General features: G+C 36.5%; 1 pseudogene; it reads left to right on the forward strand.

Annotated features, from left to right (window-relative positions):
* The first annotated feature begins 14,834 nt into the window (after positions 1-14,834).
* On the forward strand, positions 14,835-15,864 carry LOC122736345 (annotated as a pseudogene).
* The last annotated feature ends 11,803 nt before the right edge of the window (positions 15,865-27,667 follow it).

Below are 27,667 nucleotides of genomic sequence, written 5' to 3' on the forward strand. Positions count from 1 at the left end.
CATGCCATCTATGTGATTTTTGAAAGTCATTAAACATGATGGGGCCTCATTTTTCATCATTGTTTAAGTGATGGGGCTGTACCAGTTGATATCTAAGAATACTTTATAGGTCTAAATCTATGTTTATAATCCATATCTTTCTTCACTTTGCTTTTATAGGGTATCATACAAAGTTATAACCACTCTGACTATTGCTTATAATGTATACTTATTTGTTTCTATTTACATAGCAAAACACATTACAAGTCACAAAGGAAAACATTTTATTCAAGGCAGTTGGGTGAGGACTTTCTCATTCAGCTTGAAAGAAAATGTACAATTTCATAAAGCCAAGAGGTACATGTCTCTCCTATAGGTTTTTTAAAAAGGGAATGTGGTCAGCATTTGATATATTTGTATATATGTAGGAACCCATTTTAATAAGTAGAAAAGTTGAGAGTTTTGTGGACCAAAAGTATATTAATCAATTATAAAAACAAAGAATTTGGTGTATTTCTCTGTCACATATAAAAGAAAAGGAGTGATTGATGCTCTGCCTCACTTGATAAATACCAATGGGCTTTGAAAACATTCTTACAATATTTTTCATAATGTCATGATTGATATAATGTCATTAGCAATATTTCACCCCGAAATGGAAAATTTATTGAATCTTTAACAGAAGAAAAGTTAGCTTGAGGGAGAAACACAGCACGCTGTAGAGAATCTGCTTTCCATTGCTTTCTTATCCTTTCTTTTAGCTACAATGTTCTGCTTCTAGCCACTAATAATTAAAATGTTTTTGTTGTCACCTTTGTAGAAGTTATAGCGGGATGGAATGGTAATTGACTTTACATTGGACTTGGATATTCTTTTTTTTTTTTTTTTTGCAGCGCAATGGGCGTTAAGTGACTTGCCCAGGGTCATACAGCTAGTATGTGTCAAGTGTCTGAGATAGGATTTGAACTCAGGTCTTCCTGAATACAGAACTAATGCTTTATCTACCGTGCCACCTAGCTGCCCCTGCTGATATTCATTTTATTTCCATATTTATAACCTTGCAATTAGTTCATTAAAGTTAATTCTCATGTTCTTAGCAAAGTCTAAATCTGTACACAGACAAGTAGAAATAACTCCTCCAAAGTTTATAGGTTGTGTTTGTTTGTTTGTTTGTTTGTTTTGGGGGTGGGCTTTAAATCATCTATCACTCCATATGATCTACTAGTTATGGCACCTAAACCTAAAGATCATTTAGGCACCATGCGGCTACTAATATTTCAATAATTCAAATATCTAAAACTGTTTTGGTGTGACCCCTCCTTCCATCAACTGAGGCCAAAACTCTTCTACAACTAATTAAATCATATACAGGTTAGTGTGGCCAAGAAATAAAAATAAAAACATAACCCTGTCTCCAACATGGAGTTGGAGCTCACTGAATCTAGCAAAGCTTATTTTCAGATCATACTTTATCATTGTTTCTTTCCACTTTAACTATATCTCTAAGAGCATATGCATTATTTTTGAGAATTAAGAATAATTTGAAGGGATACAATTATGCATCAAAATAATAATTGACAGGAGGGATATGTAGATATTGATCTAATATAGGATTATATTACCTGAGGTAGAATGGGCCTTAAAGGTCATATAATCTTCTACCTAAAAGATTAAATAATTTACCAGAGGTGATTCATGTACTAAGTAGGACCAGGATTTGAATTCAAGTTCCCATCATTCAAAGGCAATATTCATTCTACTTTTCTTTGCTACTGACTCACTGACCTTTTTCCCCCTCATCCATAAATATTTTGATATAATATCAATTTCATAAATAAACCCAACTGTCTCCATGTGTTTTGTTTTGCTTTTTGTTTTGTTGTTGTTTTAAGTATCTGTTCACATTTAGATTTGGATATAAAACGGTGCCTATATAAATGTAGAAAACAATTTTAGCACTTTTATCTCAATTCCAGAGGTCTAGATGATTTGAAAGGATTGCATGTTACTTCAAGGCACTTAGATGTAAATAAAATAAATTAATCTACAACTTAATGTGATGTAATATACTCTGAAAGCTTTGAATTAGATTACAATATTTATTTCTAAAGTCTAAGTTAGTTTATGTTTCAGCTTGTATTTACACATGTAAAATTATGTGTAAAACTGTTAGATAATAATTCCAATGCTTCCATTTTTTGAAATCTCAAACACCATTATAAAGTAAAAACTTAAGTAGAAGGTTAAGTATTATTCAAAGTTGAGCCTCAGTGTATCCTGAATGACTTTTTTTCCCACCAACTAGACTCCTTTCTGTCTTCTTGTCTTTCTAACTCTATGGTGTCCTCTGATTAGGCAGTCTCTTGGTCCAGGCATTGATGAAATTATTTTGTTCAATTAAAATAAATGTTGGACTTTTCAAAATAGGTTACATCAACACTTAAATGGGAAAGGCCAATCCAATATCATACAAAACAGAACCAGTAACTTTATAGATCATGGAAGTAGTACCTGGGGATATATCTGACTTATTCCATAACATCTTATTCTCATATGATCAAAACAAACACTGAGAGCTCAATTAGTGGTCAAAGTGCTTTATACATATTATAGTATCATTTATACTTATTTTAATTTGTATTGCATTAGTCTATTTGTTTTCCTTCTACTAGATCATAGCTTCCTCAAGTTCAATAAATACATCTTCTTTATCTTGGCATCTTTCCTCATCTCTAAAATAACACTGAATATAATAGAAGCTTGAATAGCTTTCATCATTTCTCAAAGGATCCATTTGTCTTTCCTCTTTGTGGTCTTGACCATATTTTAACCACATACATGAAGATGTGGATGATTTTGACCTTACGTAAAACAATATATTTTTTGTTTTGTTTTTGTTTTTGTCTTTCCCCCCTATTCTTATTCTGGGTTGAAGGCCTGAAAAAGAGAATATCCTGGAAAATGTCATGTCATGACTCCCTTTTTTCCATGTTATTCAAAGATACAAACTCCATTGTACTTACTACCAAGAGCTTGCTTCTTGCCTGAAGGCTCCTCTGAATGATAAGGAAGGCTTATTGTATCACACTCTTGTCTGAAAAATGGAGGAAAGTTGACCCTATTTTTTTATTAGATCTTTGTTGGTTTAAATCAGTACTTATGTAAATATACAAAATTCTTTTAAAAATTTCCAGATCTGTGAATTCACAAATACTCTCTAGAAGTTGTTTGATATATACTTAATCAAATAAATGTAAGTCTTGTCTAAAAGCCTGAAAAAACTTTTCTATGCATGTGGATATGTATGTAGATAGATAGATAGATAGATAGATAGATAGATAGATAGATAGAGAGATAGAGAGATAGATAGATAGATGATAGATAGATAGAGACATAAGAAATCTATATCTATATACATTTGTAAATCTATCTACATATCTATATCCATAATTATAACCATATTTGCATCATTTATCTATATGAATGAACAAGAAATATACTTAGGCAAAGAGAAAAGAAATGTCTATTCTTTCTAGGTTTAATTTTCTTCTATTACCCTTCTGTCTAACACTCACTTTTTGTTTGGTTATTTGTGGGGCAATGAGGGTTAAGTGACCTGCCCAGGGTCACACAGCTAGTAAGTGTCAAGTATCTGAGGCCAGATTTGAACTCAGGTCCTCCTGAATCAAGGGCCGGTACTTTATCCACTGTTCCACCTAGCTGCCCCTGTAACACTCACTTTTGAGATAGAGAAATAGACTTTTTCAACTGAGAAACTAGGGAACTGCATATGACTGGGTATACTAGCTTGCTAGAAAAATAGCTTCTACATGGAACTTTATATTCCTAACAGAGCATTCCCATGTTCTATGATAAGAAAGTGTAGTCCATTAAATACAACTAAAACTAAAGTCAATGGCTAGCTTTTCTGTATTCCTGAGAGTTTTATATCTGGGACAAGGACTCATCTTCCAGAGAGTGATGTTCTTCTAGAAAAAGGTTAACATAAATGCAAGACTTCGTCATTTGGAAAAAAATAAATAAATATGCCTTCCACCCAAAAGTACCTCTTCCCTTAGTCAAATGTCTACATGTGCTATTGGATTTTAGTTCCTAAAAGAGGTTCAGATATTCTTAAAATTTCATAAGAAAAATAATTCACAATGTTTCCTTTTCCTATTAAGATGAAATTTGATCCCATCCAAGGGATATTTTCAGCCAGAAAATCTAGCAGTGTGCATGCCTGGTGGGCAAACTTTATTACTATCACTGGAAGATATCAGTTGCCCTAAAGTATAGGAAAACAAGGATTCAGTTCAATTCAATACATATTTACCACATGCTTAGCACTGTGCTAAACACTGGGAATACAAAAGAGGAAAAAGTCAGTCCCAACTTTCAAGGAATTTACAATCTAATGAGAAAAAAATATGCATACAAATATATACAAAGGAAATTATGTAGAAGATAAAAAGGAAATAATTAATAGAGGGAAGGCATAGTAATTAAAAGGGATTGGGAAATGCTTCCTGTACAAGTTAGGATTTTATTTGGGAATTAAAGGAAGCCAAGGGGGTCAGTATTAAGAGTGGAGGAGCAGGGCAGAGGCAAAATGGCTGAGGAAATGCTGTGACTCATGGAGTTCATAACAGATCCATCCACATGTCTCCAAAAATAACAGAAGACAACTCCTAGAGCAGTAGAACCCCTATAAGAACAGAGTGAGATCTTTTTCCAGTCAAAATCTGCTTAGAAGTTCTGCAGGAGGGGTCTGCTATGCAAGAGTGAGAAAGGAGCTTAGTGCAGGAGAGATCTAGGTCCAGGAAAGCCACATCTCCAGAGCCATGAAATCCTCAACATCAGGGGCTTCTTCTGAATATTGGCTCATGGGCCAGTGAAGGGATCCAGCAGTTGCTCATGGGGAAATATTCGGGGTCCCTGTGGGAGCAGTGGTGGAGCACATTGCTCGGGAAGCCAATCTGAGTGGCAGAGGCTGAGTGGAAGAGGAGGACAGGCACACCAAGCTTGCAGACCACAGAGAATCAGATTTCAGATTTCTGCTTCCAGGTTAAAGAGCAAGCAGGCCCATGGTTGCTTACAGGACAGGAGGGCTGAGAACACACCTCTCATTAAATCATACCAAATGGGACCCCTTGTAGCTTGGGACAGTGCATGCTGGAAGTGGTGGTCTGATTTAAAGAGGAGTTAAAAGGGGGGCAGCTAGGTGGAACAGTTGATAAAGCACCGGCCCCGGATTCAGGAGTACCTGAGTTCAAATCTGACCTCAATTACATGACACTTACTAGCTGTGTGACCCTGGGCAAGTCACTTAAACCCCATTGCCCTGATTTAAAAAAGGATTTAAAAGCCAAGAAATAGGTAGACAAGAGGAGCAGAGAAAACAGCATTATCATCATAATTTTCGTTGGTGACAAGGTAGATAAAAATACACCCTCAGAAGAAAATAACAACAAACTCAAAGCTCCTACATCCAAAGCTTCCAAGAAAAATATGAATTGGTCTCAGGCCATGGAAGCACTCAAAAAGGAATTTGACGACAAAGAGAAGTAGAGTGAAATGAAAGTGAGTTAGAGGGGAAAAAGGAAAGAGAAATGAGAGTGATACAGGAAGGTAATAGAAAAAAAAATCAACAGCTTGAAAAGTCAAATTGGCTAAATGGAAAAGGAAGTGCAAAAGCTCTCTGAAAAAAAAAATCATTGCTTAAGAATTAGGTTAGAGCAAATAGAAGCCAATGACTTCATGAGAAATCAAGACAGAATAAAGCAAATTCAAATGAATAAAAAATGGAGGGTAATAAGAACTATCTCCTTGGAAAAACAGCTGACTTGGAAAATAGATCCAAGAGAAATAATTTGAAAATCATTGGACTACCCAACAACAATGGTCCAAATAAGAGCTTACACCTCATCTTCCAAGAAATTGTCAGAGAAAATTGCTCTGATATTCTAGAAGCAGAAGGTAAAATAGAAATTGAAAGAATACACCTATCACCCCCTGAAAGAGATCCTAAAATGAAAAGTCCAGGAATATTATAGCCAATTATAGACCTCCCAGGTCAAGGAGAAAATATTGCAAACAGATAAATAATTCAAGTACTGTGGAACCACAGTCAGGATAACCCAAGATCTAGCAGCTTCCACATTAAATGATCAGAAGGCATAGAATATTATATTCCATAAGGCAAAGGAATAGTCATTACAACCAAGCTTCACCTACCCAGCAAAACAGAATATAAATTTTCAGGGAAAAAATGGGACTTCAATGAAAAAGACAGCTCTCAAGTATTTGTGATCAAAAGACCTGAACTGAATACAGAATTCAACTTTCAAATAGAAGACCATAGGGAAGTATAAAAAGGGAAAGAGAACAAATAAATCATGAGGGATGTTAAAAGATTAAAATGTTTACATTCTGGGAGGCAGAGCCAAAATGGCAGAGAGAAGCCAGTAAGCTGCTTGAGCTCTCCCATATTTCCGTCAAAAACAACATTGAATCAAACCTCTAAACAGATTCTGAAACTACAGAACCTGCAAAAAGAAAGAGGATCACAATCTTCCAAACTAGATAATTTAAAATACTTCAGGAGAGGTCAGTCTCACTTGAGCAGGGGAGGGGGGAGCACAGCGTACCTCAGTGCAGCACAGTGTGGAGGGGTTGGGGCAAGTCAGCAGGAAGCAACTGAGGCCCCTTTATCCTGGATTGGTGGGTTAATGGTGAAGTGGGCCAGTGGTGACATCCACCAGCACAAGCTGACAGGACAGGCTGCCAGCTGGAGGGGGGGGGCACCCACAGGACAAGTGCAACCAGGCTTGGTAATCATAGCACACACCTGGAGCAAGCCCAGTGCAGAGAGAAATCTGCAAGCCACAGAGATAACCAAGACAATGACAATAATGAGAAAACATACCAAAATATATGGGATGCAGCCAAAGCAGTGCTTAGGGGAAACTTTATATCCCTACATGCTTACTTTAATAAAAAAGATAAAGAGGAGATCAATGAATTCGGCACGAAAATTACAAAGCTAGAAAAAGAACAAAGTAAACATGGCCAATTAAATATTAAATTAGAAATTCTGAAAATTAAAGGAGAAATTAATAAAATTGAAAGCAAGAAAACTATAGAATTAATAAATCGAATAGCTGGTTTTATGAGAAAACCAATAAACTAGATAAACCATTGGCTAATTTGATTAAAAAAAAAAAAAGAAAGGAGAAAACCAAATTACCACTACCAAAAGTGAAAGGGGTGACGTCACCATCAATGAAGTGGAAATTAAAGCAATAATTAGGAACTATTTTGCCCAACTCTATGCCAATAAATTTGACAATCTAAATGCAACGGATAAATATTTACAAAAATACAAACTGCCCAGGTTAACTGAAGAGGAAATAAAATCCTTAATTAAGCCCATATCAGAAAAAAAGAATTTGAACATGCCATTTACAAACTTCATAACAAAAAATCTCCAGGGCCAGATGGGCTTACAATTGAATTCTACCAAACATTTAAAGAGCAATTAATTCCAATATTATTCAATTTTTTGGAAAAATAGGTGGAGTTCTACCAAATTCCTTTTATGACACAAACATAGTGTTGATTCCAAAACCAGGCAGAATCAAAACAGAGAAAGAAAATTACAGTCCAATTCCGCTAATGAATATTGATGCAAAATTCTTAAATAAGATATTAGCAAGGAGATTACAGCAAATGATCACCAGGATAATACACTATGACCAGGTGGGATTTATACCAGGAATGCAGGGCTGGTTCAACATTAGGAAAACTATTAACATAAACACATCAACAAAAAAACTAACCAAAATCATATGATTATTTCAATAGATCCTGAGAAAGCTTTTGACAAAATACAGCACCCATTCCTAATAAAAATACTAGAAAGTTTAGGAATAGGTGGAGTTTTCCTTAAAATAATAAGCAGTATCTACCTAAAACTATCAGCAAGCATTATATGTAATGGAGATAAATTAAAAGACTTTCTCAATAAGATCAGTGGTGAAACAGGGATGTCCATTATCACCTCTATTATTTAATATTGTACTATAAATGTTAACTTTAGCAATCAGAGAAGAAAATGGAATTAGAGGAATTAGAATAGGCAAGAAGGAAACAGATGATATGATGGTATACTGAGAGAATTCTAGAGAATCAACTCAAAAATACCTCAAAATGGGACAGCTAGGTGGCGCAGTAGATAGAGCACCAGCCCTGGATTCAGGAGTACCTGAGTTCAAATCTGGCCTCAGACACTTAACACTTAATAGCTGTGTGACCCTGGGCAAGTCACTTAAGCCCAATTGCCTCACCCCCCCCCAAAATACTTCAAAACAATGAACAGCTTTAGCAACGTAGCACGATATAAAATAAATCCACACAAAGCATCAGCATTTCTATATATGACCAAAAAAGCCCATCAGGAAGAGACAGAACATGTGGGGGTCAAATTTAATATATGGAGAGTTAATTGGGTGGCTCTCCAAAATACTGGGGTCCCGGAAATAATGAGGGACCTCTAGGTTCAAACCTTCCTCCCATCTGAACTGCCTTTTTAGCTATTTCTCCCAGACCAATAAGAAAGTAGCCTAACAACCTCTGTTCTACAAATGAATCAGGTTTTATCAATGAGAATAAATTAAACAGCAAACGTGAAATTAATAAAATCAAAGAGAAAGGAATAGGGGAAAAGAAATATGGATAATTCTTCTAGTTCTAACCTAAGTCTATTCAAAGAGCAGAGTTTGTATTTTCACTTACCACCTGTGTGAAACTGTATAAATAACAGAATATGATACCCTATTCTAACAAACAATATGTTAATAACAATATAGAAAAGGAAGGGGAATTTTTGTCCAGAGGGGTGGTCCCTCATGAACCTGCCCGCAGAGGGCAGGCCTTTGCGGAGAATACATGTTACAAATGGTGTATATAACAGCAGAATGGAGAAAGAGAAACAACACAACAAAACTATTCATTTAAAGTGTTTGAGATCTTGTCTTCTTGGAGTAGTGAGATGTCATCAGGAAAACTGGACTCTGGTCATCGTCAGACTCTTATTCTTTAGCTGTTGAACTGCTGGATTTTCAGTAATCCTTAGCAAAGAATTGTCAATGATCAAATTAAATAGTGAGAGTTCATCAAAATATAACTCATACTCAAACTTGATATATATATATATATATATATATATATATATATATATATCTTATTACATTCCTGACCTTTATATAATACAGAGTTGAGGCAGTTATGGGATCTATAACAATTCTTACCACAATATGTCTGTGTCAAGGCCAAATGTAGTAATGTGTCTGTGATGACACCTGAAAATGTTATGGAAAGATTACCATACCACATCTCATGGTTCTGAGACATCCAGTAACTATGCTAGGCCACAGGTGGATGGATTCTGACCATGCCATCAGACTGCGTGAAAGAGAAAAAAAAATAAGATAACTTAAACCAGGTGCATGTGTTGGAGCTTCCATGATACCAGGCTATTTTTGGAGGGAGAGAGGAAGAAACTGGACTATGTCCAGCAATTGTGGTCTACAAAGTTGCTATCATGAGTAAACTATGGACTACCTGAATGTATTTGGCTGTTTTCACAGCCTTCATCAGGGTGTCTTATATGTACCTGTCTCTCCTCCTGTTGTACATATATTCTCTCCAGGGCCTGCATCATGGAGTTGAACCATCTCCATCAAGCTCACTATAAGAGCAATTAGTCTCTGAAATGATAAGTTTCCATAATTTATAAATCTCATATTAATTGTACCAAAAACAATATGATGGTAAAAATGTGTGTTATGCTGCATAACTGAGGACATATTTGTAATATATACAATAATTCCTAAACCATACCCAGAGTATACACAGTCATAATGACATATAAATGATAAATGAATGTAAATGGCTGATAATATTAGACATTAGTACATAATCTTCTTTGAGCAAGTAATCCACATCACCTTGTACATGAATTCTCTATCTAATATGACAATAACAGATAAGTGATTTGTCTAAGTGATAATCAATTTATCAAAAAGAAATAAAACTTCAATCAGTAAAACTCAATTTTCAATGTGTTCATTGATAAACCAAGCAATAGGTTTCAATAACATTTTTTTAAACATAATCCCATAAACAAACTCATTAAACCCATGGCTCTCTTCAGATTCTGAGGTCCAATGGCCCCACAGCATATACTTAAAATCTCTTTGAAATTCACTCAGTTTACAAAATTGAATTAAAAAGAAAGCAAAAGAAACAAAATTAAAAAACCAAACCAAACCAAAACCAAAAATGAAAAAGGTTTGCTAAGGACCCTTTTGTGTTCATGAGAAAACTTAAGTATGTGGTATATTCCAGGCCTTTTCAATGCCTTTCAAAAAACAAACAAAAAAAATGGTTTTAAGGAAGTAGGGTTTAGTAGGGGAAGGGGAAAATGTTGGGGGAGGTTGAGGTAAGCCAGAAAAGAAGGCCATGTGCTATCAGTGGTTTAGCTGTAGAAGGAAAAGCTTGTTAAATTTAAGTTATACTGCTAGAGTTTGGGGTACACCACATTGTTTTAACTGGTTTCCCAATTCTCTGCATGCCAAAGTGGCAGGGGTTTTTGAATTATCATTAATTTTTCTAATGCTTTCATAATGTTCTTTATGGTAGAAAATGTGGAGTTCTTTAGCATTGGCTTTGTCTGTATCACGAATTTGCCATAGGGGATTATTCAACTGATGAATGATTACATTCAGATGGTTATTCAGGGTCAGAATTACTTACTAATACTGATTTAGAGGCTCCTGTATCTAACAGACAATCATAATACATGTCTCCAACTTTGAGGGTCATATGAGGTTCCTTACTCTGGGGAGGTGAAAGGATTGGTATAAGGGGGTTTATATAATCAGGGTCTGGAAATATGTAGCTTTCAGTAACTATCTTCCACCCCACTCCTTTGTAATGTCAATCCTGTGCCCCCCTCTGAGGGAGTCCATGGTTACCCTGTTTCTGGTTCTGTCCTTTTGTACCTCTCAGAAAATATTTATATCCATTTTGATTCTGCTTATAATAAGGCCCATAATTACCTTGGTTGTTTCATTTCTGATAAAAGTTTCCATAATTATTCTTATTTCCTCTGAAAAATTTTCAATGCTGTTGGTCAGTACTCAATTAAGTTCCTGTTTTCTAGTTCTACATTCCCTCAACGAGTGCCCTAGTTTATCACAATAACAGCATAACTTAGGGTGTTTGTGCTGGCCCTTAGATGCCTGACCAGAAAGCACAGGTGCCAGAATGCTCTGTTTAGACTTATTCTCCTCATTTGACTCAAAGGCATAGTTGGCAATCTATTTAAGCATATCTATAGTCATATTTTTCCAGTCTGGACATTGTGTCAGAAAATATTTATAGATTTATGACAATGAATGGTAAAAAATGTGTTAAGCACAACATAGGAATCTTTTAAATCTAGTGGGTCCAGCCTGGTGTTTGCCTTGCAGCTTCATAAAGTCTATTATAAAACCTATTGAGTCATTCATTAGGCTTCTGATCTAGGTCCAAGAATTTCTGGCAGTTTTCGGATTTTTTAGAGCAAGATACCATTCCCTTCAGAAGTGTTTCTCTAGCATCTTTTATGTCTTGGAATTGTTGGTCATCATTATAATTCCAATTTGGGTCCTGGAGAGGCCATGCTGTACTAGACTAGCCTTTTGTTACCAGGGCCTTTCCTGCTGAGATAATATCTGTCATCTCACTCAGGGATAGTAGAGTTTCCATAAGTCAAGTAACATCAGCCAAGTGGGTTGATATATTTTAAATATAGCCCTTAACTGTGAGAATAATCTTTGGATTTTGATCAAATCTAGGGATGATTTTTTTTTCATGTGCTCAAGTCATTTGGTATAAAGGGGCTGTATTTTCTAATTGTACTGCTGCTCCCTTTTTGCTATATTCTATAACCTCCTGCAGGGGGAGTAGTTTCTGCTGACCTGATTCTAAAGATTTATCAAGATTTCTTTTTGGATTCAGGGCATCTCCAGCAGAGGTAGCTGTCCTAGAGTCTCTCTCACCACATGGCCCAACTCTAACATCTTCCTTCCTCTTTGAATACCATATTATAATATTACCAATACAGAGAATAAAAACTATAATCTCTCAGGATATGCTTATAATCTCACAGTAGAATTCAAATTTATCTATAATGCTCTCAGTAATATTAGACATATGCCTGGTGAGGGGGACAGACTCTCCCACTCCATTATGCCAAAGGTTTTATCCTACATAGATGAGGAAAATTATCAAAATTATCTCTTACTGGATAAGAAATAGAGTGGAGGATCAATGGAATAAGTTAGGCACAAGAGATACAATGGTAAATGACTTTAATAATGTACTGTTTGATAAACCCAAAGACTCCAGCTTCTGAGATAAGAATTCAGTATTTGACAAAAACTGCTGGGAAAACTGGAAGAGACTGTGGCAGAAACTGGGCATAGACCAACATCATACACATTATACTAAAATAAAGTCCAAGTGGGTACATGATTTAGACATAAAAGGTGATGCTATAGGTAAATTAGGAGGGGAAGGAATAGTCTATGTCTCAGATCTTTGGAAAGGAGAACAGTTCATGACCAAACAAGAGATAGAAAATAGTAGGAAATGCAAAATGCATGATGTTGATTACAATAAATTAAAAAGTTTTTGGACAAACAGAAGCAATGCAGTAAAAATTAGAAGGGAGACAGAAAACTGAGAAACAATTTTTCTAGCCAGTACTTCTGATAAAGGCTTTATTTCTAAAATATATAGAGAACTAAATCAAATTTATGAGAATCCAAGTCATTTCCCAACTGAGAAATGATCAAAGGATATGAACAGGCAGTTTTCTGATCAAGAAAATAAAGCTATCTATTGCCATATGAAAAAAATGCTCTAATTAGAAAGATGCAAATTAAAACAACTCTGACATACAACCTGACACCTATCAGATTGGCTAATATGACAAAAAATGGAGTAATAAATGTTGGAGAAACTGTGGAAAAATTGGGACACTAATGCATTGTTGGTGGAGCTGTGAACTGATCCAACCATTCTTAAGAGCAGTTTGGAACTATGCCCAAAGTGCTATAAAGCTTTGCATATCCTTTGACCCAGCAATACCATTATTAGGACTTTTCCCCAAAGAGATCATAAAAAATGGAAAAGGACCCACATGTACAAAAATATTTATAGCTGCTCTTTTTTGTGGTGGCAAGGAATTAGAAATGGAGGGGTTGCCCATCAATTGGGGAATGGCTGAACAAGTTGTGGCATATAAATGTAATGGAATACTATTATGCTGTAAGAAATTATGAGCAGGCAGATTTCAGAGAAACCTGGAAGGACTTGAATGAACTCAAGATGAGTAAGATGAGCAGAACCTGGAGAACATTGTACACAGTATCAACAACATTGTGTGTTGATGAAATGTGATACACTGGATTCTTCTCAGCAATATAATGGTCCAAGACAGTTCCAAAGGAGTCATGATGGAAAATGTTCTCTAAATCCAGGGAAAAAAGGAGAACTGTTGAATCTGGATTCAGATGGAACAATAATATTTCTATTGCTTTTGTTGTTGTTGTTTTTCTTTTTTGACATTTTTCCTATTTTCTTTGATTCTTCTCTCATTACATGACTAATGCAGAAATATGTTTAATGTGATTGTCTTGGGGAGAGGGGCATGGAGGGTAGGGAACAAAAAATTTGAAACAAGAAATCTTATCAAAACAAATGTTGAAAATTATCTCTACATATAACTGGAAAATAATAAAATATTTATATGGAAAAAAAATGTTTACATTCCTACATAGGAAGATGATACTTCTTACTCGTAAGAACTTTCTCAGTATTAGGACAGATGAAAGGAATGTACTTAGAAGGCATAAATGTAAATTGAATATGAAGGGATGATATCTGTAAAGCATTTATGTTTTGGTCATCTTTTTTGTGTGTGTGTGGTTCAGGTTGGGGTTGGTACCTTATGTGTGTGACTGGATTTAGGCTCGGGACCTCCTGGATCCAGGGCTGATGCTTTGTCCACTATGTCATCTAGCTGATCCATGATGATATCTTTAAAATAAAGTTAAGGAGTAAGAGGAATGCACTGGAAAAAAAGGGAAAGGGAGAGGTGGAATCTGGTAAAGTAGCTCACAAAAACGAAACAAGAAAGAGCTTTTGGAGTGGAAGGGAAGATGGGGAAGGCACAGGGGAGTGAGTAATCCTTACTCTCTTCAGAATTAGCTCAAAGAGGGAATAACATGCACAATCAAGTGGGTATAGTAATATATCTTGCCCTGCAAGAAAGTGGGAGGGGAAGGTGATAAGGGAGGAGAGCTAAAGGAAGGGAGGGCAGATTAGAGGAGAGGTCAGTAAATGCAAAACACTTTTGAGGATGGATAGGATGAAAGAAGAAAATGGAGTATATATCAAGGGGAGGAAATAGGATGCAGGACAATACAGTTAGCAATATTAACTATGAAAGAAATGATGAGCAGGATGCTATCAGACAGACATGAAAAATGTAATCCATCTACAGAGAAAGAATTGATGGTATCTGAATACAGATTTAAGCATAATGTTGTTTTTTTTTTGTTAGGTCCTCTTTCTAAAAGTATTTTGTCTGTTTTCTTTCACAACCTGACTTATGTGGATATGTTTTGCATGACTGTACATGTATAACTTATATTGAATTGCTTGATTTTTAGGGAGGGGTGGGGAGTGAGGGAGGAAGAAAATTTGCAACACAAAGTTTAAAAAAAAATCATTGTGCTCACTGAATTGTCACCCTGGGCAAGGGAATTTTGGCAGCAGATGAGTCCACTGGTAGCATTGCAAAGCAGCTTCAGTCCATTGGAACTGAGAACACAGAGGGAAATTATCACCTCTATAGGCAGTTACTTCTAACAGCAGATGATCCAGTGAATTCCTGTATTGGAAGTGTCAGCCTTTTCCATGAGATACTTTACCAGAAAGCGATTATGGTCATCCCTTGCCCAAAGTCATAAAGACAGAGGGTGGCATTGTGGGCATCAAGGTAGACAAAGGTGTAGTGCCCCTGGCAGTGACCACTGGCAAGACTACCACCCAAGTCTGGATGGGCTGAGTGAGGGTTGTGCCCAGTATAAGAAGGATGGGGCTGACTTTGCCGAGTGGCGTTGTGTACTGAAGATTGGGGATAATACACCTTCCCCACTTGCCATCATAGAGAATGCCAGTGTGCTGCCTCGATATGCCAGCATTTGCCAGCAGAATGATATTGTCCCCATTGTGGAGCCAGAGATCCTCCCTGATGGAGAACATGATCTGAAGACCTGTCAGTATGTCACTGAGAAGGTGCTGACTGCTGTCTACAAAGGTCTGAGTGACCACCATGTCTATCTGGAAGGAAACTTGCTGAAGCTTAACATGGTTACTTCTGGCCATGCCTGCACTCAGAAGTATTCACATGAGGAGATCTCAATGGCAACTGTAACTGACCTTTGCCAAACTGTGCCTCCTGCACTCATTGGTATCACCTTCCTGTCTGGGTGTCAGAGTGTGGAGGATGCCTCCATCAACCTTAATGCCATCAATACCTGCCCCTTGCATAAGCCATGGGCCCTGACCTATTCTTAAGACCGAGGCCTACAGGCATCTGCCCTCAAGACCTGGGGTGGAAAGAAGGAAAATGTAAAGGCTGCCCAAGAGGAATATATTAAGTGGGCCATGGCTAATAGCCAAGCTGCTCAAGGAAAGTATACTCCAAGTGGAAAATCATGAGCTGCAGCCAGTGAGTCCCACTTTGTCTGTAACCACACCTACTAAGTCAAAGCCTTTCACCTGGGTATGCCCTAACACTCCAGGCCATCCCTCACAGTCCAGGAAGAGGTTTAGATCCCAGAGCTTTGTGCTGACCTCTCCCATTACTCCTAACTTATGTGGTGTTGTTGCTCTGTGGTGAATCTAGTGACCCCCTCCTCAGCCCACTTTTTTGAATAAACAGCTATTTAACAAGGAAAAAAAAAACAATGTGAAAGAATTTATATTTTTACATGTAATGTAATGAAAATTCCAAATAAATAAATACATACATAAATACATAAGTAAATAAACAAACAAATGAATGAATGAATGAATGAATAAATGAATGAATGAATGAGTGCAGGAGGGAAAGCATTCCAGGCATGGAAGTTAGTCTGAGAGATAGAATGTCTTAGTTCTTGGGATAGCCAACAGGCCTGTGTCACTGGATCAAAGAATACAAGTAGAGGGAAAAGGTATAAGAAGATTGGAAATTTAGGAAGTGACTAGATTATGAATTACTTTGAATAGCAAACAGATCATTTTTATATTTTATCCCAGAGGAAAAAGAGAGCCACTAGTGCTTATTGAGTATGGGATAGAGGGGGTAGGAGGCAATGATAATATTTTCATTGTTTAAAAAATTTAATTTTAGTGGCTGAATGGAGAATGAATTAGAGTGGACAGAGGGTTGAGGGAGGAAGACTTCCCAGCAGGTTATTGTTATATTTGAGATATGAGGTGATGAGGTACTACACTAACATGATAGTGTCATAGGAAAGAAAGGACATATTCAAGAGATATTGCAAAGGTGAAATTGGCAGCTTTTGGCAATAGCTTGTATGTAGGTGGTGAGAGATTGTGAGGAATATAGGATGACACCTATGTTGTTAGCCTGGCAGACTACAAGTATGGTGTTGCCTTCTATAGTAACAGGGAAGGTGGAAGAAGAATCAGGTTTAGAGAGAAAGATAATGAATTGTTTTGGACATATTGAATTTAAACATTTATTGGATTTCCAGTTGGAGATGCTTGAAAAGCTGTTGGAGATACAAGAATAGAGGTCAGGAGAAATTCAATCAGGAAATGGAGATTTGAATTGTTTTTTGTGTAAACTGGTCATACATGTTTTCTGAATATTTCAAATAATGTGATTTTTTGGGAGAGTGAGCTGAATATTTTGTGATTTGTTTCCTATAATGTTTCATAAAATGTCTTATTTTAACTAATTTTATCCACTGGTCAACTAGTAGAAGAAAAGATGTTGGTGAAGGTTTCTTAAGCTAACCTTTTGAGTAGATACAGACTAAAAGAGTGCTTCAAATCTTGGTCATCCTTCTCTGAGGGATATGAGTGAGAGGTATGAAGTGACCTCAGATGCTTCTTGAAGGATTGGAAGATACCAATACATTTTTTTTTCATTTCTTACTGTGTAAATTCCCTGTGAATAGGAATATTTTCATTGGTTGCATTAGTATACCTAGTGCTTCACAAAATGCTTGGCATTTTTGCAGTAGGTTCAATAAAATGTCTATTGATTGATTTAACAATAAGAGCATACAAGAAAACAATTCATTGAGAATCTGAATTTTAGTGCTAGATGAAATTTTGAAGTTAGTTATTATGTCATCTTAATTCTATAGATATACAGACAAAAATTTTGGTGAGTTTAAGAAAGTTATCAGAGTTCATTTTTGAAGTTAATGGCAAAAGAATGACAAAGAATCAGCTCTCCCAACTCTAAGTGCAAGGCATTTTCCATTAGGCAAAAAGGTTTATAGACAGGCCCACAGAGAATATTTCAGATTCATAGATCTATTCCTATGCAGGCTTCTAAGTATATTCCAGCACTTGATTTATGTTATAATCAATGTAGAAATCCAATCTGGAAAATTCAGCATATATAATTCTTTGGGGCCTGAATTACCCAAATAATGCTTCAAATCCATGCTTCACTTACTCTGAGAAGATAAAGTCATAGATCATATAGGTAATCTTACAGAATAATACACGAAAAAGTGGGTATATATTTGTTAGAGATAGAAGGGATGTGAGAGCTTTTCTAGTCCAGTCTTTCATTTCATAAATGAATAAACTTCAGGCAAGGCATGAAAGGTTAAAAATTTTTCTCTCTTCCATAACTAAATAGTGACAGATTGAAACTCAAATCAAGTAATTTCCATTTGTTGCTTTTTTTCCTTTTATCAATTTTGTTAATCAAGTAAACAACAGAAAAGAGAGTCAAAGGTGTTAAAATATAAATTTAAGATTTTATATATTTAAAATGTTTTAAAGAAAAGCAAAAAATAATTCCTGAATAAGATGGTGATAATCTTAAATATAGCTAATATGAAGATGCTTAATGGCAAAGTGCCTAAAGAGTTGGTTTAGAGTTTGGAAGACATTGCTTCAGGTCTTCCTTTTGACATATACTAGCTGTGTGACCCTGGGTAAATCATGTGTCTTTTCAGGGTTCTAGGCACATTTTAGAGTATATTTTCTGCTTTTACAAAGTGATTTTTCTCACCTGGGAAATCTCTAGACAAAAGAAATCATAGTTCTAATCCTAATCCTTCTCTCTATATGTTGGTAATCAATGAAAAGGAGATATAGTTACGTATGCTCCAAAGGAAGGCAGCTCAATGGCTCAGTAGATAAACTGCTTGGACTCAAGTCAGGAAGACCTGAGTTCAAATCTGTATTCAGATGCTGTCTCATTCTGTGCAAATCACTTAACCTCTGTGTACCTTAGTCCACTGGAGACAGAAAACTCAAATGATTATAGTATCTTTATTAAGAAGACCATATGGACATTACTGGAATGCTATGATCCAATGAGTCACAAAGAGTTGGAAATTACTGAATCACTAAACATGAACAACAATCCAAAGGGGATGGGATTTTCAAATGGATTCAGTATTTCATTCTCAGCAGTGAATATTTGAGCAGCCCAAATGAATAGAATTTTTTCATTTTTTTAAATTTTATTTTCTCCAATTAAACATAAAAAGTTATTTACATGTCCATTTTTAAAACTTTGTGTTCCAAATTCTCTTCTTCCCCATCTCCCCACCCCACCCCTTAGGAATGCAAGCAATTCAATATAAGTTATACATGTAAAGTCATACAAAACATTTCCATATTCATCAGCTTGGAAAAGAAAACAGACAAATTAACTTAAGAAAAGAAACAAAAAGTAAATTATGCTTCAATCTGTATTCAGACACCATCAATTCATTCTGTGGAGATGGATCACATTTTTTATAAGTCCTTGATCACAGCTGATCATCTTACAATATTGTTGTTACTTTGTATACATTGAATTTCACTTTACATCAGCTCATATAAGCCTTTCCAGGTTTTCCTGAGAGCATCTGACTCATCATTTCTTTCTTTTTTCTTTTTTAGGAGAAATAAGGTCTTTAATTGGGGCAGAGGAACTATAGCTTGTGGTATCACAAAGCTCAGAAGCTAGGAATACTCCCTACTCATCATTTCTTACAGCAAAATAGTGTCCTATCATAATGTCATCCCACAATTTGTTCAGCAATTCCCCAATTGATGGACATATCCTCAATTTTGGATTCTTTGCACCAGAAAAGGGCTGCCATATTTTTTTTTACATATATGTCCTTTAACTTTTAGTTTTTTATCTCTTTTTGGACAGAAACCTAGTAGTTAAATTACTAGGTCAAAGAGTATGAATGGCCCTATAGCCATTTGGCCACAGTTCCAAACTGCTCTACAGAATGTTTGAATGAGTTTATAACTCCATCAATAGAGCATTAATAGGGGGCAGCTAGGTGGTGCAGTAGATAAAGCACTTGCTTTGGATTCAGGAGGACCTGAGTTCAAACCTGGCCTCTGACACTTGACACTTAGGTGTGCGACTCTCTCTGAGCAAATCACTTAACCCTCATTCACAAACACACACACACACACAAACACACACACACACAAACAAGCAAAAAAAGAAAACAAAAAAATTCCACAGAATTAATGTCTCATTTTCCCCATATTACCTACAACATTTATAATCTCCCTCTTCTGTCCTGTTATCCAATTCAATAGATATAAGGTAGTAACACCAGAATTGTTTTAACTTTCATCTTTCTAATCAAGAGTGAGTAACAGCATTTTTATATGGCTATAGATAGCTTTGATTATTTCATCTAAAAACTGTTCATATCTTTTGATCATTTATCAATTGGGGAATAGCTCTTATTATAGTAAATTTGATTCAGTTGTCTATGTGTTTGAGAAATGAGGCCTTTGTCTGACAAACACGCTTAAAATTTACTTCACAGTTACTATTGCTAACTTTATTTCCCTCCATCCTATTCCTTCTCCATGACATTAATTCTATTCTCTATCTCCTTTCACCCTGTCCCTCCTCAAAAGTGTTTTGCTTCTGACTGCACCCTCCCCCAATCAGCACTCCCTTCAATCACCACCCCATCCCCTTCCCCTCCTACTTTCCTGCAAGGTAAGATAGATTACTATACCCAATGTAGTGTATGTTATTCCCACTTTGAGTCATTTCTGATGAGAGTAAGTTTCACTAACTCCCCAGTGCCTTCTCCATCTTCTCCATCACTATATATGTTTTTTCTTGCTTCTTTTATGTGAGATACTTTATACCATTACACCTCTCTCTTTCCCTTTCCCCCATTGCATTCCTCTCTCACCCCTTAATTTTTCAAAAGATATCATCCCTTCATGGTTAACTCATATCTGTACCCACAGTCTAAATATACTCCATTCAGCTGCCCTAAAAATGAGGAAGCTCTTATGAGTGTGAGGCCTTGTGTGACCTTTCTTAAGGCCAGCCCAGAGTCAGAAGAACTTCAAAAGAAATGCAGAATGACCTTGCTGACCACCTATAGGAAGTTACTTCCTTAAAAACTACAGCTACCTGAAAGCTTTTCCCCTAAGAGTGTCTGCCCTCTGTACTCTGAAGTCAGTATATACTGCTCATGGACCACCTTTAATTCCAAAGAACCACTAGATTGGAATGATGCTAGCCAATTAGCTTTAAGCAGTATGTAAAGGCCACCTCTGCTCCTGACCACAGGAAGCATCAGCTCTGAATTGTTCTCTTGACTTGGAAAAGTCAAGGAAGCAAGACAAAGATGATTCTCTCTCCCCTCTATCCTAGATAAGCCTCCTGATCTTTCTGAGCAATGTGCTCTCTCTTTTTACTAATACTTAATATGCTTTAATAAATGCTTAATGCTCCGCATACCGTTGTAGTAGCATCTAATTTCTAAGTAGCTATATATTAGAACCCCAGGTTATTTCTCCTAAAACTTAGGACAATTATAATGCAACCACATATAATTTTAATTGCAACATGAGTTACAAGGACCATCTTCCCCTGTAGAAATATAAACCATTTAATCTTTTAATACCCCTTATGGTTTCTTTTTCCCTGTTTACCTTTTTATGCTTCTCAAGGGTCTTGTATTTTAAAGGCAAATTTTCTATTCAGCTCAGGACTTTTCATCAAGAATTCCTGAAAGTCCTCTATTTCATTGAATTCTCATTTTCCCCCTAAAGGATTATATTCAGTTTTGATGGGTAGTTGATTATTTGTTGTAATCTGTTTCTTTGCCTCTGAAATATCATATTCCAAGCCTTATGATCTTTTAATATAGAACCTGCTAAATCTTGTGTTATCCTAACTGTGGCTCCACATTACTTGAATTGTTTCTTTCTAGCTGCTTTCAGTATTTTCTCCTTGATCTGGGAACTCTGGAATTTGTCTATTATATTCCTGGAAGTTTTCCTTTTGGGATCTCTTTCAGGAGGTCACTGTTGGCTTCTTTAAATTTCTATTTTTCCTTCAGGTTCTAGAATATCAGGGCAATTTTCCATGACAGTTTTTTTGTAAGATGATGTCTAGGCTCTTTTTTGAAGGACTTTTTTGTTCTGTTATTTTTGGTGGGGCAATGGGGGTTAAGTGACTTTCCAAGGGTCACACAGCTAGTAATTGTTAAGTGTCTGAGGTCGGATTTGAACTCAGGTCCTCCTGAATCCAGGGCCAGTGCTTTAGCCACTGTAGCACCTAGCTGCCCTCTAGGCTCTTTTTTGATCATGGCTTTCAGGTTGTCCAATAACTTTCAATTTATCTCTCCTGGATCTATTTTCTAAGTCAGTTGTTTTTCCAATGAAATATTTCACACCGTCTTCATTTTTTCATTCTTTTGCAGTTGTTTTATTCTTTCTTGATTTCTTATTAAGTCATTAGCTTCCATTTGCTCAATCCTATTTTTTTAAGGAGTTATTTTCTTCAGAGAGCTATTGTACCTCCTTTTCCATATGGCCAATTTGACTTTATAAGGTATTATTTTCCTCATTGGCTTTTTGTACCTCTTTAACCATGTGGCCTAATCTGTTTAAGGTGCTATTTTATTTAGTATTTTTGTGTCTCCTTTACCAAGCTGTTGACTTTTTTCTAAATAATTTTCTTGCATCACTCTCATTTCTCTTTCCATTTTTTCCTCTACCTTTCTTACGTTATTTTCAAAGTTCTTTCTTAGTACTTCTGTGGCCTGAGACCAATATGTATTTTTCTTGGAAGCTTTGGATATATGATCTTTGACTTTGTTATCTTCTTCTGATCTTTATTTTGATCTTCCTTGTAACCTTAGAAACTTTCTAGGTACAGCATTTTTTTTTCTGTTTGCTTATTTTTCCAGACTATTTCTTGACTTTTAAGTCTTAAAGTGGGATACTGTTTCCAGGGTGGAGGGGACACTGTCCCAAGCTTCAGGAGGTTTGTGATATTGTTTTCATAGATACTTCTAGAAATTTGTAAGTTTTATATTTCCAAGGTCATATTATTTAAGAAGTATGTTCACCACTCTCCTGGCCTGTGCTCTGGTCTGCAAGTTACCACAGGCCTGCTTTTCTGCCATAGAACTATGAACAGAGTTCCACTTCACTGTGGCTGCAACCTTTTAAGTGCTTGTACTCCTCCTCTGCCTGTGACTGCGACCCAGGATTGTGACCTGGATCTAAGTATAGGCAAAAAAAAAAACAATCTTGCCTCAGTGCCATCAAAGACATCCCTGTAATCTTCTTCTGGCCAATTGTTTGACCCCCTTACTGAGTGTTGGTTGAGTTCCAGAAGCCGTTACTGCCACTGCTGATTTGGAGGATCCCAAGGACTATTCCTGGTTTTCTAGGCTGGGTTGGGTCTGTGTTGGTGTGGCCTATGCTGGGATGTGCTCCCCTCTTATCCCTACAAAACAGACCTTTTCTGCTGACCTTCCAAATTTTTTTCTTGTTGAAAATTATTTCACCCTGTCCTTTTGTGGGTTCCACTGCTCCAGGAATTGCCTTATGGAATTATTTGAAGGTATATGGAAGGGTCTTGGTGAAAGCTTAAGCAAGTCACTGCATTTCCTCTGCCATCTTTGCTCTGTCCTTGAATAGCATTTTTAAAGGAAATGTTTGTTTCAGGCTACAGAGAATCCAGAATAATCTTTTTCAGAATGAAAATTGAATAATATGATCATAAGGAATGAATGTCAAAATATTAAATGATAGAAGCTATCAATAATTTCATTAAAAATTTAATGAAACGGCACTCCAAAATTCGTGAGATACATCCAAAGCGGGACTTAGGGGAAAATTTATATCTTTAAATCCAGCTAGGTGGCACAGTGGATCGTGTGTCATGCCTAGAGTCAGGAAAACATATTTTGGGGTTCAAATTCAAACTCAGACATTTACTCACACATTTACTTTCATATTCTTGAACTTATTCAAGCATTCCTCAATTGATGGTAATCCTCTCAATTTCCAATTCTTTACCAACACAATATGAGTGTCTATAACTATTTTATAGGTATGTCCTTTTTCCTTTTTTCATGATCTCTTTGGAATACAGTTTGATTGCCCATTGTACATAAGAAAGAAGAACATTTTCAGCACTATTAGTTAATATACTAGAAATGCTAGTTATAGTAATAAAAAGAAAACTTTAAATTATACAAATAGTCAATGAGAAAGCTAAATGATCACTTTGCAGATGATATGATGGATATTAAAAGAAATATCTACAGTCAGGTGAGAGGGTTCAAGACGTTGGCTTGGTGTGGATTATGGGGTTATCTGCTAGCACTGAGGTGGAACTCTGACATTTTGATGAGGCTCATATACAAGACACAGTCTTGGGTGACAGTCCCAAGTTGGGGAGGAGTGAAGACACACTCATGCTTGCAACCAAAGTGAACCAAATTTGTTTCTAGGTTAAAGAGCAAGCATTTTGTGATTACTTACAGACAGGACATGGGCCACGTGAGTTGAGAATGGGTCTCTGATTAAATCTTAATACCTGTGACCTCCCTGAAGTGTGGGATAGTGCATCATGGAGGCAGTGCCCCACTTTAAGAAGGAATCATACCACCTTGGACACCCTGAAGCTTGGGACAGTGTATCCAGGAAGCACAGCCTCACTTTAAGAAGGAGTCAAAAGTCAAGAAATAGGCTGTCAAGATAAGCAGGCAGAAAAGGGTGTGGACCATAGCAAGTTTTTTGTTGACAAGAAAGATCAAGGTACACAATCAAACGAGGATAGCAACATCACAGCTCCTACATCCAAAGCTTCCAAGAAAAATATGAATTGGTCTCAAGTCATAAAAGTCCTCAAAAAGGACTGTGACGATAAAATTATAGGTTGAAGAAAAAATGAGAGTGATGTAGAAAGTCATGGAAAAAAAATCAAAAGCTTGAAAAGCCAAAAGGAAAAGCTCTCTGAAGAAAATAATTGCCTAACAATTTGAATTGAACACATGGATGCTAGTAACATCATGAGAAACAAAGACACAATAAAGGAAATCCAAATGAATGAACAAAAAAAGAGGGCAATGTGAAATATCTTCTTGGGAAAGCAGCTGACCTGTAAAATAGATCCCAAAGAGACAATTTGAAAATTATTGAACTACCTGAAAACCATGATAAAAAAAAGAAAACAAACAAAAAACAAAAACAAGTGGAAGCTAGGTGGTGTAGTGGATACAGCACCGGCCCTGGAGTCAGGAGAAACTGAGTTCAAATTCATCCTCAGACACTTAACACTTACTAGCTATGTGACTCTAGCCAAGTTACTTAACCCCAATTGCCTCACAAAAAAACAAAACAAAACAAAAAAACAAAACTTAGACATCATCTTCCAAGAGATTGTCAGGGAAAATTGCCCTGATATGCTAGAAACAGAAGGTATAATTGAAATTAAATGTATCCATGGACCACCTCCTGAAAGAGCTTCCCAAAAGGAAAACTCCCAGGAATATTATAGACAAATTCCAGAGCTCTCAATTCCAGGAGAATATATTGCAAGCAACCAGAAAGAAACAATGAAAGAACTGTTGAGCCACAGTCAGGATAACACAATATGTGAGGGATATGCTATTGTAGAGGGCAAAGGAACTGGGATTACAACCAAGAATCACCTGTCTAGCAAAACTGAGTATAATCTTTCACAGGAAAAAATGGGACTTAAATGAAAAAGAAGACTTTCAGGTATTTGTGATGAAAAGACCTGAACTGAATAGAAATTTAGACTTCCAAATGCAAGACCCTAGAGAAGCATAAAAAGGTAAACAGGAAAAAGAAATCATGAGGGATGTTTAAATGTTAAACTGTTTATATTCCTACATGTGAAGATCTAACTCATCAGAGCTTTCTAAGTATTAGGGAAGATGATAGAAATAAATTTAGACAGAGGGAACAGGTGGGAATTGATTATGAAGGGATAATATATGTAAAACATTTATTTTTTATCATTTTTTGTGGGGTGGTAAGTATTGGGTGGCATGCCTGGGGTCTCTGAATTGGTGAGTGTCTTGTGTCTGAGGCCAGATTTGGACAGGGTCCAGGGCAGGTGCTTTGTCCACTGTGTCACCTACCTGCCCCATGATAATATCATTAGGGTAAAATGCATGTGGAAGAGGTTTGCACTGGGGTAATGGGAAGGGGAAAGGTCGAATGGGGTGAATTCTCACATTCAGAAAGTAGGACAGGACTTATGAAGTGGGTGGAGAGATGGGGGAGAAATGGGGCAGTGAATGAGCCCTACACTCCTCAGAATTGGCTCAAAAACCTAACTCTCATCAGAGTTGACTCAATGAAGGAATAACATAAACACTCAGTCAGGTAGAGTAAGGTATCTAACCCTCCAGGAAAGTAGGAGGGGAAGGGGATAAGGAGGGAGGGGTGACAGAAGGGAGGGCAGAGTGGGGGAGAGGGCAGTCAGAAACAAATCACTTTTGAGGAGGGATAGGGTAAAAGAAGATAGAAAATACAGTAAATATCATGGGGAGGGAATAGGATGGAGTGAAACAATTAACAATAGTAACTGAAAAAACATTTTCAGCAGAGGCAAGAGTAATGTAAGATGATGATGATGATGGTGGTGGTGGTGGTGGTGGTGTTGAGGAGGGGGAGGATTGATGTTTTTATGTTGATTGGAGGAAGATGAGGATTGACTGATGTGGATTGATTGAAGATGATGATAAGGATTGAATGATAAAAATGAGGATCTATTGATTGTGGATGATGATGATTGATGCATGATGATTGCTTGATGAGGATTGATGATGCCCAATCATATGGTAAATACTTTGCTGGGCTATTGTGAAGAAATTTTTTTTGTCAGATACATGTTATCTATGACTGCTATTGCAATAATCAGCCTCATGGGTTTATTGTAATGAAATATATCTTTTGTGTCTTTTAAATGTCTAAATATGGGTTCTAATCTATTCCCCCAGTTTTTGGGGGAAACTGGCTAAAATCAGTGATAAATTCACCAACGGTTTAGGCTTTTAAGGGTTTATCAAAAGATATAAAATAGTAAATAGAGAGAAAGATTGAGATCTGATTGCTTATAGCATCGAAATCCTAGTCTTCCTAATCACCCACTTAAAGTCCTGCACCCATACTGATGTCTCCAACCCAAAAGGAAGAAGTCCTCTGTCAGTGTCAACTTCCTCCTTCCTGCTCTCCTCCCAGAAATGGGAGGTTCTTCAAGTTGATTGGCCAGCATCATTCAAATTCATTGGTTCACTGGACTTAAAAGGTGGTCTTGAGTTAAGTACAAAGTTTTTAGCTTATGACAATACCTTCTTAAGGACTAGCCAGATATGCTTACAATCTAGTTAACTTGAAGTAGGCAAATCAGCAGTCAATCACTCTCACTTAATTCAGTCACTTTAGATTAATCTTATATTAATAAGCTTATAATAAATTATTACCTTTAGGAAGAGTATTTAAGTGTTTAAGTATTTATTAAAGAGCATTAGGATCAGGCGAAGGCATCTGAGGGCCAGCCATGTGGTCAGTTCCTTGGGGTCAGGAAGTGACGTTTGCTTGTGGGAATTGTCTACCAAAGCTACCAGCCAATTAGCTTGGAGCTGTGTATGTGTGTGTGGATGGGGATGTTCAAAATTTCACAAGAGGCTTCTGGGAGGAAGGAGGGAGCTTTGGGTCCTTTTCGGTTCCTGACCTCACCATGGCAGATTGGATGATGGGGTCTCTTAGAAATCATTAGATTTTTACCTTTCTCTCTGACCCTAATGCTCTTTAATAAATACTTAAACACTTAAATACTCTTGCTAAAACTTAAAATTTATTGGCAACCACTCATTTGATATTTTAGACAGACTAGCTAGAAATTTAGCCCCTTACAGTTTAAAGTATTATATAAATATAGTTTACTAAAAAAAGAAATGATGCGCAGGATGCTACCAGAGAGACCTGGAAGGATCTGCATGAGTTGATACAAAGTGAAATGTACTGTATACAAAATAACAGCAAT

The sequence above is a fragment of the Dromiciops gliroides genome, chromosome 1 (genome assembly GCF_019393635.1).
Source record: "Dromiciops gliroides isolate mDroGli1 chromosome 1, mDroGli1.pri, whole genome shotgun sequence".
Lineage (NCBI taxonomy): Eukaryota > Metazoa > Chordata > Mammalia > Microbiotheria > Microbiotheriidae > Dromiciops > Dromiciops gliroides.